Here is a 17,607-nt window from a genome sequence, read left to right as displayed (position 1 = left end):
GGAAATTTACTAAGAGCTATTCTCACAAATATTCTCACAAAAATAAAATATAAAACGTGAAGAAGCCTGACTAATCTGTGGCACAGTGGATAGAGCGTCAACCTGGGATGCTGAGGACCCAGGTTAGAAACCCTGATGTCACTGGCCTGATTGTGGCTCATCTGCTTTCAGTGCCAGTTCACCAGTTTGAGCACGGGGTTGCTGGCTTGAGTGTTTGATCATAGACACGGGCCCATGGTCGCTGGCTTGAGACTAAGGTCGCTGGGTTGAGCAAGGGGTCACTGGCTCTGCAAAAGCACACCCCCGTCAAGGCACATATGTGAAAGCAATCATTGAACAACTAAAGTACTGCAATGAAGAACTGATGCTTTTCATTACTATAAAAAAATGTGAAGAAGATGGATATGTTAATTAACCAGATGGTGAGAATTCTTTAATAGTAGTTGTGTATATCAATTCTCCACAACATATACTTTAAATACCTTGAAATTTTATTCATTAATTGTACTTCAGAAAAGCTGGGGGGGGGGAAACAATCTGACCTTTTTCACTTAAATAGCTCTGTTATTTCTTTGTGGAGCTGAAAGAGAAATGACTGCTCTGGGAAGTAAAACTTTGGCATTGAAATGGATCACACTTAATTTTCAGTATTGCTGAGATTTTTTTTAATTAAAAATTTTTTTTATCTATGTTTATTTTATTTTATTTTTTTAGAGAGAGGAAGAGTGAGAAAGGGGGACAGAGGAGTGGGAAGTATCAACTCATAGCAGTTGCTTCTCATATGTGCCTTGACCAGGCAAGCCCAGGGTTTTGAACCTGCAACATCAGCAATCCAGGTCAATGTCTTATCTACTGCGCCATCACAGGCCAGGCTCAGTATTGTTGAGACCTTAATGTATTAGTTGTACTACTAATCGTAATAACTACACCAAGAATATTTCAAACAAACTCTTAATTTTGGTAGATTATTATATCTCTATATTAATCATTGGTTTCCTTATTTTGAGGCCTGTAAGATGTTAACAGTCTGAAACAAATGTTATCTTATCTGCTTAATCTTACTCTTTAAAGTTTACCTATTTTACTCTATGTTAAAGATAAATATTAGCCTATTTCCCTCTTTGTAATCAGTTTAACCAAATACAAATACTCATTTTTTTGTATTCACTTAAGTTTATAGGTACATATTTAATAGTCCCATTTTAAGTGCAGTGACATAGAACTAACACTTGTTTACAGATTTTCAAATTTAAGTATATTACCTTCCAGGGTATTAAATTTGTGGTAGCATATATATCCTGTGCCACATATAGACATCTGCAACAGTGAGCTGTGATATGATGGGATTTTATTTTATATGTAGATTCAAAATATGAGACAATACATAAGATATATAGTTATTTATAAATAGCTATTTGTTGAGTTCAAGAGAACAAATACCTTAAGAATGGTGCTTAAAGACTTTGAAAGTCTCTTTTTTAGTTTTGTGATCATGAACATAGACTGCAATAATGCTGTTTATTAAATAATAATATTGCTATATTAACACTTATTAAGTTAAGGATATTAGGCTTTTGTTCTTTGTGTTACAAATATTTCTGCCTAATTTGTTTATTTTTATTTATACTTTGCTTATAGTTGTTTTACTGAAAAGAAGCTTTGATATTAAAAAATACATATATTAAAACTTTTTGGAAATTTTCTCAAATTTAGAAATGAATTATAAGATACGAATTCTGTTTCAAGTAGAAAGATGAATGTTAGAGAAGAAGGCACCATTTAACTATATTTCTTTGTGAAATATGCTTCTAGCCAAAATGTAGAATTGAGATAAACTGCTCTCATTCTCTTTCATGTTTGAATTTTTCTTTTTTTTTTAAAGATTTTATTTATTCATTTTAGAGAGAAATGAGAGAAAGAAAGACAGGGCGGTGGGGGAGGATAGGGAAGCATCAATTTGTAGTAGTTGTTTCTTATATGTAATGTTTGAGTTTTTCTAATATCACGTGAATGTTGATGTTATTCTTGGTCTAGGCCGAGTGCAGTATTTTTTCATCTTTCTATGTTGTATCAAGTATCCATATTACTTGTTGAAGAGACTAAAAGGTGATAATCTCATCACTATTTTACTTATAAATGGTGACATCGTTTACATTTTAAAGGACAGCTTTTATTTGTATGAACTTCTTTTTACAAAAATGATAACCATTCCTTGAGCTAAATTTAGAATATGTCCTTACTAAAATGTAAAACCATTGCACATTCCCTATGTTGTTATCCTTTGGACGTACGTATATCCATCGAGGGTTCTATTGACCCATCTGCTCGAAGCGCAAGGACATATTTAAACCTCAGAGATTAGTGAGATCAGTTCTGGGAACCACCCTTCCTGTTTTGCATCTGTCTGTGCTTCTCATCCTCATTAGTGTTGCTCCCCCAGATTAATTTGAATGAGTGGAACCATACCTGCCAACATCATCCAGCCCCCTATTTTAAATGTTGCCATTCAGAGAATTAAGTCCTCTCCTTTTCTTAATCAATTGGAAAATCCTCAGGGAATGTTTCTGATTGGCCCAGGTTTTCATTATTTGTAAAACTGTATAGCTAGAAAAAGGTGGTACTGTGTTTCCCTGAAAATAAGGCAGTGTCTTATATTAATTTTTGCTCCTCAAGATGCACTGGGTCTTATTTTCAGGGGATGTCTTATTTTTCCATGAATAAGAATTCACATTTATTGTTTTACAAAAAGATCAACATTTATTAATATATTGTAGTCATGGCATCACAAACATCAGCATAACCAGCCAAGCTCTGAATCCCCTCAAGAATTCCTTGTGACTCTATTTCCATGTACAACAATCTACCCTGTTTTCCCCCAAATAATACAGTGTCTTATATTATTTTTTAAAGGGATGTTTATTTATTTATTTATTTATTTATTTATTTATTTATTTATTTATTCAGGAACAGAGAGAGAGTCAGAGAGAGGGATAGACAGGGAGAGACAGACAGGAACGGAGAGAGATGAGAAGCATCAATCATCAGTTTTTTGTTGCGACACCTTGTCTTATATTAATATTTGCTTGTAAAGACGCACTAGGTCTTATTTTCAGGGGAGGCCTTATATTTCTAAGCTTGAAAAAATTGCACTAGGTCGTTTTTTCTGGGGATGTCTTCTTTTTCGGTGAAACAGGGTACTATGGTAGGCAACCCTCCATAAATCATTTCATTGGAATAACTAAAAAATAGGTTTCCGAAATAAAGCAGAAACCATTCTGTGGTGAAGTTGATGAGGATCGGGTGTGACAAGGAAAAAGGAAAAAAAGCCAGGACTCGACCCTGATTTAGGTGTGTTGTCAGAAAAGCAGGTCCGCTGTCCTTGGAACAGGATAAGGGCTTATATAGCTGGTTGTATCTTGGTCTGTAGTGGGTAACAACCAATTGTGAAACAATAAGACTTGATCTCTTTTCACAAGAAATTTACATTCTATTTGTATAGGTATAATGAACAGACCTCCCCCCAAAAAACCCCAGCATATTGTGAACTTTATGTGATATTGCAAAATATATATGCAATTGAATTTCAGAGAATGTCAGGATCAATATGTGCTACAGTTTTATGAAAATTTTGAAAAGTTCAGTTTGGCTTAATTAATAAGTAGAGCTAAAGACAGCTGGTGTTCTAGCCAAAAAGAAAAATTTAGGGAATATATTAGAAACAGAAATAACCACTGGAAGGTTCCAAAAGCTGTAACACGGATCCCTTGTAGGATTGAAAAAGATTGAGGGGAAAAAGGTTGAATTTGTATGATGAGACTAGATTATTAAAGACATTGAGAATCTGAAATGTGTGTATTGATATTAAAAGCACAAATATATAAATCAATATATTGGTTTCAAATTTGAGGTCTTACTCTACAAAAAATAATTAACTTTGCACAACAAAAAGTATGAGCTGCAAGAAATTCACCTCTGCTAATGGTTGTTTTTAGAAAATAGTAACCCAGGACATGAAAATCTGAAAAGCTTTTTATAGTGCTAAGTACATTCGGAACCCAGGAAATATTAGCAGCTTTTAGAACTGTGACTAACAAGTTACAGTCACATTACTCTAAAGTTGCAATTGCCATTCAAGAGTGGTGGTAATAAATACATACATATATATATATATATATATATATATATATATATATATATATATATATATATTAGACATATCCTTGGGTCAAACATGCTGAAAAGAAGTGTGTAATTACTATAAAAATATGACTTCATTTAATTTTTTCCACAGGTGCTACCAAGTACCCAATTTTCTAAAACCATCTTAAGAGATATTCAAATGTAGAAATCACATAAGGTTTCATTTTGGGGGGGAAAAAAACCAACTTTGAGGTATTTTTACCCTAAAAATTCAAAATATTATTTTATGCAATGTCTATAAATAATATGATGCTATTTGTAGTAATCAGAATATGTACTGAGATGTTTATTAGTTGAAAACTGCCATCATTGTATTATATATATTTAGATTTTAAAAAGTAATTCCTTAGTGAGTTAGATGATATAAAGAAATAAATCTATTCCTTGGATGATTGGATTTGTCTTTTTTTTAGAATGAGTATTGAAACAGTTAAAATTAAAAAGACTAGATTCGATTGATCCTTATAACAGAGTACAAATCAGTATTGGCCTATGGATATAATAAGGAAAAAATAATTGTTTTCTTAAGAAGAAATAATTATAATCATTGAATAATTTTTAAATGGTAATATGAAATATAAGTTATAAAGGAAATTTATCCTGTTCAAATGGTCACGATGAATTTTAAATTATCTTGAATGCTTAGACTCTCTTTGAACCTGACAGTTTTCCATCCAGCCTTAAACCCCAAGAAAAACAGAAGCTATTTAATATCTAATGCAGATAAAATATTATACATTTTACAGTTTCAAAGAATTAAAAGAAAATTACTATTGTTAAAATTGTAATAATATCTTTAAGCTTATAAAATTGGATGATAGTTTGTTGAATATTGTTATAAAACATATGTTATTTAAAACAGAATAAAGACTTCTGAGAACTTTTAGGGTGCTTTAAATACATCCTGGACCTGTAGATATTGGTAGCTTTTACTTATATTTTGTGGTTATCATTTTTTCCAGCTCTTGGTTAGATAAAGCACTGAACTTATTTTATTAGCTATTGTAAAAAATCCAGAAACATCAAAATTAAAGCCACCAAATTAATAGGTTATATTTAATAAGAGTTCATTGTGCAGACAAGTACAGTTCCCAAACTCGGAGCCTTCAAAAATAAAACCTGATATGAAGCTTGGGGGCCGGAAGTTACAGGAGGGATTATAAAGTAAAAATGAGGAAGTTGTCAACCTTTACAATTGGTGATTACAATGGGGGTTTTCCAGATGGTGAGGAGGCTGGTTAAAAGTGATGATCTTGTACCATTTTTAGGAGGATGGCAAGTTTCTTTTATGATTGTCAGAGACATTTACAAGAAATAGCCCCAAGTTTCACTATGTTCATGCAATGAGCTAGATTTAGTTTTGCTTACGTGGCTGAAATGGATTTGTCTATTCAGGAAATTATGAAGCCTGGTCTTCATTTTATATTAAATTTAACACTATTACATCACTTTTAAATGAGGTACAGAATTAAAAATAGAAGAAAAAATTTTGTGGCAAAATAGACGAAGAGAGAATGTGGCAGAGAAATAGAAAGTGATTAAAAATGTTTATTTGAAAGAGCCAGCGTATACTAATTAAGGTGTGATTGGCGAGAAGCACAAAGGGGATTGGATGGGTAGGTGATGGAGCCTGGAGAGGTAGGAAAAGAGAAAGTGGAGAAAAAGTCACAGTAACTATCTGAGCATTCTGATGACTCCGGATTCTTGGCTTTGAAGTGCATCTCCACCTTTTACAGGTTGTAGTGATTCTGAGTGGTTTAAGTTTCTCAAAGAATTATTTATCAGGTGAAATGAGTACATGCATAATTTGTAGGAAGACATTTTGCAAATGATAAATCTAAGATGTCACTTATTGTAGTCATTCCGTTTCTGTTTCCTCCTTCATTTATTCACCCAGCAAACAGGTGTGCTGGGACAGTTGCTCTTTGTGTTCCCATCAGGTTATTCATATTTGCCTTCTCTAGTAAATTTCAAATCAGACCAACTTGAGGAAGTTTTCAGATCTTAATCTGAGCAATTTCGATGATGCAATTAGTTATTGTCCCCTTTATGAAATTATATGTGCTAGGGATGAAAAGGAACTAGAAGATCATTTGCTTCAACTCTCCCATTTTAAAATGAAGAAACAACCCCAGAGAGGTTAAAATAAATGTTGAACTGCAAACCAAGGCATCCTATTTCATGGCCTCCCTGTGTTCACTCTTCAACATTATAATACTCTCCCCTTTGCTGTGACATTTATTATAAGCATGTGACTTTTGTAGTATCATGGATCTAGAGGATGACAAAACCAGATAAGAACCTAGTTTGACTGTCATTCTAATATTATTTCCAATAATCTAATGATTGTCCATTTGCAACAGTTTAAATGTTCTTTCTAAGTTTTTTAACCACATTTCCTTGTCTAAAGAGATTGTGATAATTTAGTGATTTTTTTATTGATTGATTTATTAAACAAATGTTTTTGAATGCCTATCTTGTGTAAAACATTGCTGTTGGCAATCATCATTATTGACTACCATGTATTTTGTGAGGAAGGAAACATTTAAAACTCTGGAGGTAACTAAAAAATTATTTTAGGCAGTTGCATTCAAAATTTCCTTCTAGGAAACTGACCTAGTTGCCTAAAATATATAATGTGCTTCTATGTCAGGTTGAATTACTATTTGACAGGAGTTGATGCTTTTATAATAAGAACTTTCAAACTATGTGAAAGTAAATATAAGAAATTATGTAGTTCCCCCATTAGTCCTCAGGCTGCTAAACTGACATCGCCATGTTGAAATGTGAAAATATTAATCTAAGAAATGCTATGGAAAAATATGTTGTTGCCTTGATACAAATGTATACAAATGACAACAAAAACAAGAATCCAGAAGTGACTGCAAAAAAATTCTACTGGAATGGAACTGGTCTTGGAGATAATCATTCATCCATAAAAAAAGAAAGAGGTTTTAATGTAGGAAACAAATCTATTAGATACAAAAGATATGAATATTTTCTTTTTCATATCAGTGACAGTTTTAAAAAAATTACTTTAAAATGTAACACAATGGGGACAAAAAGTAGAACAAAATAGCCTACTAAATTTCAAAGTAATAATTAAACATTTCACTCACTCCTGGGTAACATGATTGGATTGCAGGATAAAGAAAGTCATTATTTTGAGACTTCCTGGGATTACTGATACCCTCTCATGCAAAACTAATCCTTGTTGAATCGCTCCAACCAGTTAAGCAGAGGAGGCAGTTTCTGTATTCTCCCTTCAGAGGTGTTGACTTCTGCTAGTCAACACAATTACTGTGTACAGAATGTATCATGGGGTAAGAATGAGTAGGAAATCGTTTCACTTCAGGGAAGGTTTGAATGTCCTTTACCCTTCTCCTTATTTTTTTATATTTAATAATTAAACAAGATGATTAAGTTTAAATTTAAAATTTCCCAATGTGTTTGCACATATCATAGGTAGGGTGGTAATTCTACAATATGAAATAGGGGCCAATTACCCCCTTTTGAACTGAGTCATGAATTAAGTCACCAATTGAACTGAGTCACTAATTGAATGAAACTGGCTGGGGACAGACATAAAATAATTAGTTTATACCTCTTACATTGTTGGTATTGGGATATTCTACACTACCACATAGGAGAACATTCATTCAAAATAATATTGAATTTTTTTCTATCAAATAGGCTTGTACATGTGTAAAGTTTAACATCTAAAACTGATTTATAAATTCTGTCAGATAAAATGTTATTCTGCATAATCATATTAGTATATATTCCAGATATATATAATATATTATATATATAATATATAAATTTTGTACATATACACATTTAATATACACACATATGTTTTAATTACCAAAATTGTCACCCTGGCCTTCCCTTTACATGTCACAGAAAACTACCTAGATTTGAGACAATGGAAGTATTCTGTGCAAATCTAGCACTGTTATGGCGAAGTAACTCAAAGAACACAAGCTATAGGTGTCCTAACATCTGAAGATCAAGACATTCTGATATTTGGCTCCAGACTTCATCCTGTACAATTTACCTGTCAAACATTTGACTACACTTTAAACAATTTTCTACTTTAGTTGTTAGGAAAGCAGATTTATGAGTGAAAATGAGATGGTAACAAATGACTGATTGTGAAAATGAATATTATAGTCATCACTTCACAGCTGTTTAAATGCCTATAATGTGCCTATGCTATACAATGGATCACAATGAACAAGATGAGTTTCCTCTCTTTAAGAAGATTTTGAAAATTATTCTGTTTTTTCTACCCCAGTTACCTGTTGCTTAAACTGGAAAGCTTGAAGTCATACTTCATTTTTCATATCTTCTTCATGTCTCCAAGTTTTATTAACTTTTGTCTTCCAGGCTTTTTCCTCCTCGGTTCAGCTTTTTCTCTCCCTCCTAAATTCCACTGCCTGATATTTTTGTTTCTGCCTGGAATGACTATAGAAGCCCGCTGTGTGCTGATGGGCCCTTGAGTCCCTCCCCCTTCTATCTGACACTGTTGTTGAGTGAGCTTTCCCCATACAGACCTTGGTGTGGACTCTTGCACCAGACCTTCCACAGCCTGGAGAATCTGGTCCAGACTTCTAGGCACAACTGACTGGATCCTTTCTCCACAGCCTGTCTGCATTCTGCTTTTCCCAGTTCCTCTTCCTCTAAAGCTATACCTGATTTCTCTATTATTGCCACACTGGATTACTCAGTTTTCTTTAACAAATGTTACACTTTATTTTCTGAATACCCTCTCTGCTCTTCCTCTCACTGCACTTTTCCTCACCAGGTCTTTCTTACAGATTCATACATAAATCTGAAAGTCCAACAAGAAATAAAATGCTTGTTGTCACTGTCTTTTCCTGACTCCCCATTCCCTGAAGTGAATGCGTTACTCCCTTAGCTGCCTTTGTATAGTGATAGTGCTTTGGAAACCCATTTCAGTATTACAGTTTTTTTGGGAGGGATCTTTTGCTATTGTTCTTGCTCATTTGCTTCCTGAATGTTTGTTTCTGTTTTGTCTACATGCTCAGCACCTCCCTGTGTACATGAAACATTGTAGGTATTCATAAGTTTGTTGAAATCAACTGTGAAAAAAATGGCTTTGGGAGCCAAGGCAAGAGGAACAATTGCTGATTCCCATTACTTCATGACATAAAATAGAAGTTATTATGTTGCAAGTACTTTAAATATCATGAGTAATATTGTTATTACATCTGACTGATAAAAAAAATAGCACAATAGCATTCCTGGAATGCTGAATAGAAAAAATTAGGTATTGCCAGTATCCTATTTTTCAAATCATCTTCAAGATCAAGACGTTTATCATTTCAAATAGTTCTAGCCAAAGAAAAAGCAATTCAAGGGAAATTCTCCAAGTTGATTGAAAAAAGTTGGAAGCATTTTAATAGGGGTATTGAAAATCAAAATTTAGAGATAATTAAATTATTATGCCACTAGACTGATAGGTTGTGATTTAATGATACTAATTCTGGGAAGATCAAAGGCAATCATGAAGAAAGCTATTAAAATGAAATAAAAAGTATCATTACCTTGGTATATAGCTTGGGATATTCATTTCTGAGAGGTCCTCTTTGTGGTAACATGTCAACGAAGATGTAGCAAAACTAGGGACAGTGCAGAAAGGAGGAGTTGAAGTGATTTAACGGATGCTATAGATGGTTATATAAATAAGATGAAATCATAAAAAGACATGTAGAGAGTATAGAAATGTGATGGAATTGGAGGATCTAAAGCCCTTAATAATTTTATTAGGATTATTCATGGTTTAAGGCTTTAAAACAAATCCTAACATAGTTGGAGCCGACAAAACTAAAGACACCATTTGTCTCCATCAGTCTAAAGCAGTTACTTCTTTCAGAAATTATTGCTACACATTTAAAAATATTTATTCTGTGGTGAGTCATTAAAGATAACTAGGGTATTTTGATGTACCCCTGCATTTTAAGTGGTATGATGAAGATTACTACACATTTCTGTGCAGTTTTACATTGGAGAGCCTGTATGAGAGTGGATGGTGTGGTAGGTGAGCTCTGCAGACTTTCAGGCGTGCTATAATAAAACCTTAATTTATGTGTAGTGAAATATGGAACATTTAGATTCAGGAGATAAATGCCATTATAATAATTCTTTTCTTCCTTTTTTTTTTCTTCTTCTTTTTTTTTCTCCTTCAAATAATTCTTTTCTTCTTAATACAAAAAGTATAGTTTATAATTACTTTTCACAGCACATTGTAGAACATACTGCCAATGATTATTTTTAAAATTTTTGGAAATATAATATTTTCATATCCTTTGGTATAAACTAAATATATTTTTAATAGTCTAAATATATTTCTTGTACTTAAAAACCCTGTAAAAATTACCTTTTAAGTGTAAGTGACACTATACTCTGTTTCTTTGCGAGTTATTTCTGCATTTAAATACTTCCAGCAGTGTATTTGTTTCTCAACCTTCATAAATAATCAACCCAGTATTTAAAAAACAAAACAAAACAGAAAATAACTAACAAAAAACAAACTGTGGTATTTATGAACAGCAAACTTAGCTTTTTTCTACTTAAGAATAATCAGTGAAAAGTATAATTCTATAATAATTAATGAGCTCTTACATATTTCTGTTTTTTTCTACCTGTCACCTAATCTTGTACCCTATTTATCCCATCAATATTTGTACTCCAAAAATGCTACATTTGTTTAAGGCATACCATATTTTCTGACAACTGTGATATAGATTATTTGTAGTGATTTTAAAACTAAAACTATATCGGCCCTGGCTGGTTGGCTCAGTGGTAGAGCGTCAGCCTGGCGTGCAGGAGTCCCAGGTTCAATTCCCGGCCAGGGCACACAGGAGAAGCACCCATCTGCTTCTCCACCCCTCCCCCTCTCCTTCCTCTCTGTCTCTCTCTTCCCCTCCCGCACCCAAGGCTCTATTGGAGCAAAGTTGGCCCGGGCGCTAAGAATGGCTCTATGGCCTCTGCCTCAGGCGCTAGAATGGCTCTGGTTGTGGCAGAGCAACGCCCCAGATGGGCAGAGCATCGCCCCCTGGTGGGCATGCTGGGTGGATCCCGGTCGGGCGCATGCGGGAGTCTGTCTGACTGCCTCCCTGTTTCCAACCTTTTTAAAAAAAGTAAAGAAAGAAAGAAATAAAAAAGAAAAAAAGAGAAAAACTAAAACTATATCTACATACATTGTTTTAATATATACTTGATTACTATTCTATACATGAATTTCATCTTACATTAGGTAGTTAGAAGAATATTTTTGAGCTGTCTCTTGAAATTGCATTTTCTTTCATTGCAAAGGTTGCTATAGACATTAGATTTAATAAAAACAAAACGTTGCTTTAAAGAAAGGGGTGCTGCATTGACTTTATGAAGCACTATTTCCTCAGGAGAAAAGTATGTATGGTTGTTTTTCCCTGATTCATTTTTCCTAGTTCTCCTTCAAATGTGAAATACACTTGAATTATTTATTTATTTATTTATTCATTTTTAGAGAGGAGAGAGAGAGGGAGAGAGAGAGACAGAGAGGGAGATAGAGGAGAGAGAGACAGAGAGAGAGAAGGGGAGAGGAGCTGGAAGCATCAACTCCCATATGTGCCTTGACCAGGCAAGCCCAGGGTTTTTTTGTGTGTTTTGTTTTGTTTTCGCATTTTTCTGAAGCTGGAAACAAGGAGGCAGTCAGACAGACTCCCTCATGCGCCCGACCGGGATCCACCCAGCACGCCCACCAGGGGCGATGCTCTGCCCCTCTGAGGTGTAGCTCTGTTGCATCCAAAGCCATCCTCAGCGCCCGGGCCATCTTTGCTCCAATGGAGCCTCGGCTGCAGGAGTGGAAGAGAGAGAGAGGAAGGAGAGGGGGAGGGGTGGAGAAGCAGATGGGCGCTTCTCCTGTGTGCCCTGGCCGGGAATCGAACCCGGGACTCCTGCATGCCAGGCCGACGCTCTACCACTGAGCCAACCAGCCAGGGCAAGCCCAGGGTTTTGAACCGGCAACCTCAGCATTTCCAGGTCGATGCTTTATCCACGGCGTCACCACAGGTCAGGCTTACACTTGAATTTTTAAACCAAAAAAAAAAAGAATGGCAGCTTGGTAGAGAACCCACAGTATTAAAGATGTTTGAGGGCATGGATGATGTCTGTATTTTCTTGCAGAATACCCAGCACTTAGCACGGTGCCTTGAAAATAGCAAGTGCTTAATAAGTATTTATCAAGTAAATAAATTAATGTATGATTTTTTATAAAAACAACATACTGCTTTAATATTTGTTTTAGTCTTATGGGATAAAATAGACACTGGTCTCTATTGCTTTGTAACTAAAATTTCTAAATTCAACACTTTTTTTTTCATTCATTTTTCTATGCAATTCAATAAAAAAATAAGTTGAGGTTGCATATGAGGTTTAGAATTTTCTCATTACTATGGTTTATGTTTTAGCCATAATCTCTCTCCTTCTCTCCCATCTTTGGTAATGGAAACCAGGAAGAATTTACTATACACCAAATCATTTCTTTTTTTTTTTTTTCCTGAAGTTGGAAACGGGGGAGGCAGTCAGACAGACTCCTGCATGTGCCCAGCCAGGATCCACCCAGCATGCCCACCAGGGGGCGATGCTCTGCCCATCTGAGGCGTTGCTCTGCCACAACCAGAGCCATTCTAGCGCCTGAGGCAGAGGCCATAGAGCCATCCTCAGCGCCCGGGCCAACTTTTTGCTCCAATGGAGCCTTGGCTGCGTGTGAGGAAGGAAAGGGGGAGGGGTGGAGAAGCAGATGGGTGCTTCTCCTGTGTGCCCTGGCCGGGAATAGAACCCGGGACTCCTGCACGCCAGGCCGACGCTCTACCACTGAGCCAACCAGCCAGGGCCCAAAACATTTCTTTAATGTAAAAAAATTTAGAATGCCAAAATCAAATATTCAGTTACTCAATTCAGCTCTTCACGTGTTCAGCAACCATATGTGACCAGTAGCTATCATACTGACCATTGCAGATACAGAGTACTTTTATCATTACAGACATTTCTGTTAGATTTCCTGGAGCTGGACAGTTACCTTCTATAGAGATGGAGAAATTGAGAACAAGAGTAGGATCTGGAGGATGAAACACATTTCTTACGCCGAGTTTGAGATGCCTGGATCATCCATGTAGATAAGCAGCTAGGTATGTGAGTCTGTAAATTTGGGGAAAGGTCAGAACCTGAAATAAAGATTTGGGAATTATCAGAACATGGGTGATAATTATAACCAAGGGAGCATATGAAACCACCTAATGAGAGAATGAAAAGAAACAGAATGGGTGCTTGAAGCAGTTTGTCCAGGGAAATGCAACTAACTATTAGAGAATAATCCCTTGTAAGGGATCAGGTTGTTTGGAGAGGTGGGAAATGAGTTCGAAAATAACATGTCTAATGTTCTGCCTTTTTCACGAAGGGAAAAATATAGTGAAGTTTTCAATGTCACATATAGCAAGATTTGTTAAGTTATTTAACTGTCAAATGAGGGAGGATCAAGAAGTTTACATGACTTGGATCAGATTTGCCATGCCAATTATTTCTTAGTGTCAATATTGACACTTTGCATGCCACATATTATTCTTCCGTAAAATAAGTTCTGACATGATGGTCATTTTTCCTGATGCTCGACATAACAAAAAAGGAAGAAAAAAGAAAAACTCAGAAAATTATAGAATCAATACAGATCTGAACAAAAATTGAGTTCAGCTGCCTCACTTTGTTGACAGGGAGATAGACTGAGACGTTGAAAATGACTTACTAAGTTTACACTGCTTGTTAATGTGCTCTTACTCAATACTAATTGTGCTGCTCCTGTTTGCTGTTTTGGCCCAGCAGTTAGTGCTGGAAGAAATGTAGTTAATAGATTGTGGTTATATCGACTAGAATTTAAAAGTTTGGATTGATGAACAGTTTTTCTAATAGGCTCATGGGAATATTTAAGCTATTTTAGAAACATAAAATAACATTTATTGTGGAAACAATTTTCACCGTTCTACAGGAGCTCATAATTCAAAAGTTTTCATAGTCTTATAAAGAGTCTAAAAATGTGTGTAGTTTATACATGAGTATTCTTCTCTGAAATACATCAGTGTTGGGGGATGCTCAGATATTAGCTGGCTTTTCAAATTGGCATCTTCATACTAAGCAGTCATTGAATTTTTCAATTTGACAGGATGTTTTGGGTTGTATGAAGGAGAAATCATCTTAAATTAGCCTGTCTTCTTAGTGAAAAAGAAGACAAATTGTCATCTTCGAGTACCTCACTGCGCTGAGTTATAGAAGTTAAGAAGTACAACATTGTGTCTGTTGACATATAAAAGTTCTGCAATTCTGTGATGCACCCAGTGATTTTGGGGACTAGGCAGAAAATACTTTCTCTGTCCCCGTGTCAAAGATGTCTACAAGATTGACAAAATTAGGTTTAAATACCTTAAGCAGGTATAAACTCAATGAGGGATTTTATATTCTCATTCCTCAATTTCTTTCTGCAATGCTTGCAGTGTTTAAATACATTTTTCTCAGAGCTAGCTAAAACCATTTTTAAATTTTAAAATAATAGCAGCCACAAAAAGACCAGATACAAAGATCATTAGAACAGTAAGACCTGTACCTTGTTTGTTATATAAAGAGGTAACAAATTATTTTTCACAAATCTCATAAAAACAACAAAGAAATAGCCTACTATCAAAGTTTGGTGGGTCTCAATGAAATATAAGGTAAATATGAATCCCCTTAAATAAAAAACAAAACTGCCCTGGCCGGTTGGCTCAGTGGTAGAGCGTCGGCCTGACATGCAGAAGTCCCGGGTTCGATTCCCGGCCAGGGCACACAGGAGAAGTGCCCATCTGCTTCTCCACCCCTCCCCCTCTCCTTCCTCTCTGTCTCTCTCTTCCCCTCCCGCAGCGAGGCTCCATTGGAGCAAAGATGGCCCGGGCTCTGGGGATGGCTCCTTGACCTCTGCCCCAGGCGCTAGAGTGGCTCTGGTCACAACAGAGCGACGCCCCGGAGGGTCAGAGCATCGCCCCCTGGTGGGCGTGCCGGGTGGATCCCGGTCGGGCGCATGCGGGAGTCCGTCTGACTGTCTCTCCCCGTTTCCAGCTTCAGAAAAATACAATAAATAAATAAATAAATAAAATAAAATAAAATAAAAACAAAACAAAGTGCACTGAGCTTAATAAGTAGTATGTTAATCATACCTTATCCTCTTCTAGAAATTGTCATTTGCTCTAATGTAACTATAATTAGTATGTATAGCTCTCTGTGCATTTTTAAAATATCTCAATTATTGAAGGCAGGAGGAGTTTAACTTTATCTTTTATTACAGGCTTCTGCACGTCTCATTTTTTTCCCCCCACGAACCTCAAATGGGAAATTAGCATAGATCCCTCTTTTCAAAATAGACTTTCAAGGTTTGAGTCTGCATGAGGGTGGGGGTGAGAAGACGTAAGTACTGACAGTTATGCCCTTACATGCTTGATACTTGATGTCATCATTCCATGCAGTTACATCTTACACAATGCTGCAGGTAGGCAAATGCCATTCTTGTTGTTTTTTTTAAAGCTGAAATTGCTTAGCTCTGACATGCTAAATAATGTGACCCAAGTTACATAACTAGAAAATGTCAGAGCTAGAATTTGAACATAGTCTTATATCATTCTAGATTAGAATCTAAGTGCGTTTGTTCCATGAAGTAAATTAACAAATGTAGTAGAGAATTAAAATTTTGTATTATAAATTATGTAGTGATTGAGAACCAAGTAATTCTAGCATTTACATTTTTTTTATACAAAGAATTGTCCTGATCCTGAAACATTTAGGTTTTAAAAACAATTTTTAGCCTGACCTGTGGTGGCGCAGTGGATAAAGCGTTGACCTGTAATGCTGAGGTCGCTGGTTTGAAACCCTGAGCTTTCCCGGTCAAGGCACATAGAGAAGCAATTATGATTCACTTCTCACTCCTCTTCCCACCTTTCTTTCTCTATAAAATCAATAAATAAAATCTTAAAAAAACAATTTTAAATTTTTATCTCAATTGTTTTCATATTTCTAGTATGCAGACCTGTCTTACAGAAAGAAATTAATTGATCAAATGTTTGTAGACTTAAAGTAAGTTTATATCTTAAGATTCAGTTTCAAATGTAGATTCTAAACTTTATTCATAGGTATTGGTATATGTAGATATATTAAATTTTATATGTAAATATATAAAGCTAATATGTTAAAATGATAACAGATTCTAGTTGGTCTCTCCAATTAAATAAACATTTTCCAAGTAACATCCTTTGATACATTCCTATAAAGATGTTCTGAGCTATTGTTAAATTTCTCTGACTTATATATTGGCCAGAAAGCTAAATGTATTCTCTATTTCTTGGTCATATTTATTTAAATATTTGGCTATATATGTAGATTTGTAAAACATCTGTAATTTTGAAATCAAAATTTGAAGACACAAATATGTTTTCCTCTTCCCTCTCCAAAGGTGTCAGGAGACAGTTACATTTTATTTTTATAGGTTTAAAGTTTTGAAGTTTAGAAGACATTATACTATAATCTTTTTCGATGACTCTGACATGTCACAAGCCTTTCAGTCTCTCCGGAGGTTGCAAAGTGTATGGTGAATTAAATGTGCACAGTCATTAAGCTTGCATGATTTAAGGAACCTTGGTAAATTATTCCCTCCCATCACCCTCCTCCTTCATTCCACACATAACTTTCTGCCCTACTCATGACATCTTTCCCCACCCCTACCCATTTATTTTCTACAACAAAAAGAATGAGAGCTCACTGCCCCGATAAATATCTAAAAAAGAACCGGACACTCACAACCCATGCAATGTACGTAAGAGGTGCCTCACTCAGACAATCATTCTCTTGTTCTGTTCTATTGTGCTTCGTGCTCTCTCTTGTGATACAACCTTCATTTCAACCCATTCTCCCCTCACATGTAAATCCAACAGGCTTTGTAGATATGAATAGCCGGGCCCTGTAGCAACTAGACAGAAATGAAAGGAATGTATGCTCAAGTCTGAAGAAGAGTATTTTACTGCATTGTTGCAGTTCAGCTGTACCTAACGGTTGGAAAATATTGGGACATTGCTTCAGATGCTGGAGTTCATGATTTTTGGTGAAGTTGGTGATGTTTCTGCTGTATATGTTTTCTAGTTTTGCTTTAGCTTCTTTACATAGGACAGTTGGGTTATGAAAAATACAACTGTTGGAGATAAACTGGGTGTGGGTTAATTTTAAAACCAAATTAAAGTTTATTAACTAATGAACTAATAAAAATGAACAGCTAATGAACAGCTCTACTTTAATCCCAAGTATACTTGCCACTATGTAACCTTCTTTGTA

At 35.4% G+C, this 17,607-nt stretch overlaps 1 protein-coding gene and 1 non-coding gene across 6 annotated transcripts in view; both read left to right on the top strand.

Annotated features, from left to right (window-relative positions):
* The window catches only part of ERBB4 (erb-b2 receptor tyrosine kinase 4), a 1,119,996-nt gene that overhangs the window by 81,030 nt on the left and 1,021,359 nt on the right, over positions 1-17,607 (top strand). The gene's annotated exons all lie outside the window — the stretch shown is intronic.
* On the top strand, positions 15,005-15,080 carry TRNAV-GAC (transfer RNA valine (anticodon GAC)). Its single transcript has one exon. It is a non-coding gene; the product is annotated as a tRNA-Val (tRNA).

Source organism: Saccopteryx leptura, chromosome 7 (genome assembly GCF_036850995.1).
Source record: "Saccopteryx leptura isolate mSacLep1 chromosome 7, mSacLep1_pri_phased_curated, whole genome shotgun sequence".
Taxonomy (NCBI): Eukaryota; Metazoa; Chordata; class Mammalia; order Chiroptera; family Emballonuridae; genus Saccopteryx; species Saccopteryx leptura.
This window is presented reverse-complemented; position numbering and strand designations above follow the sequence as displayed.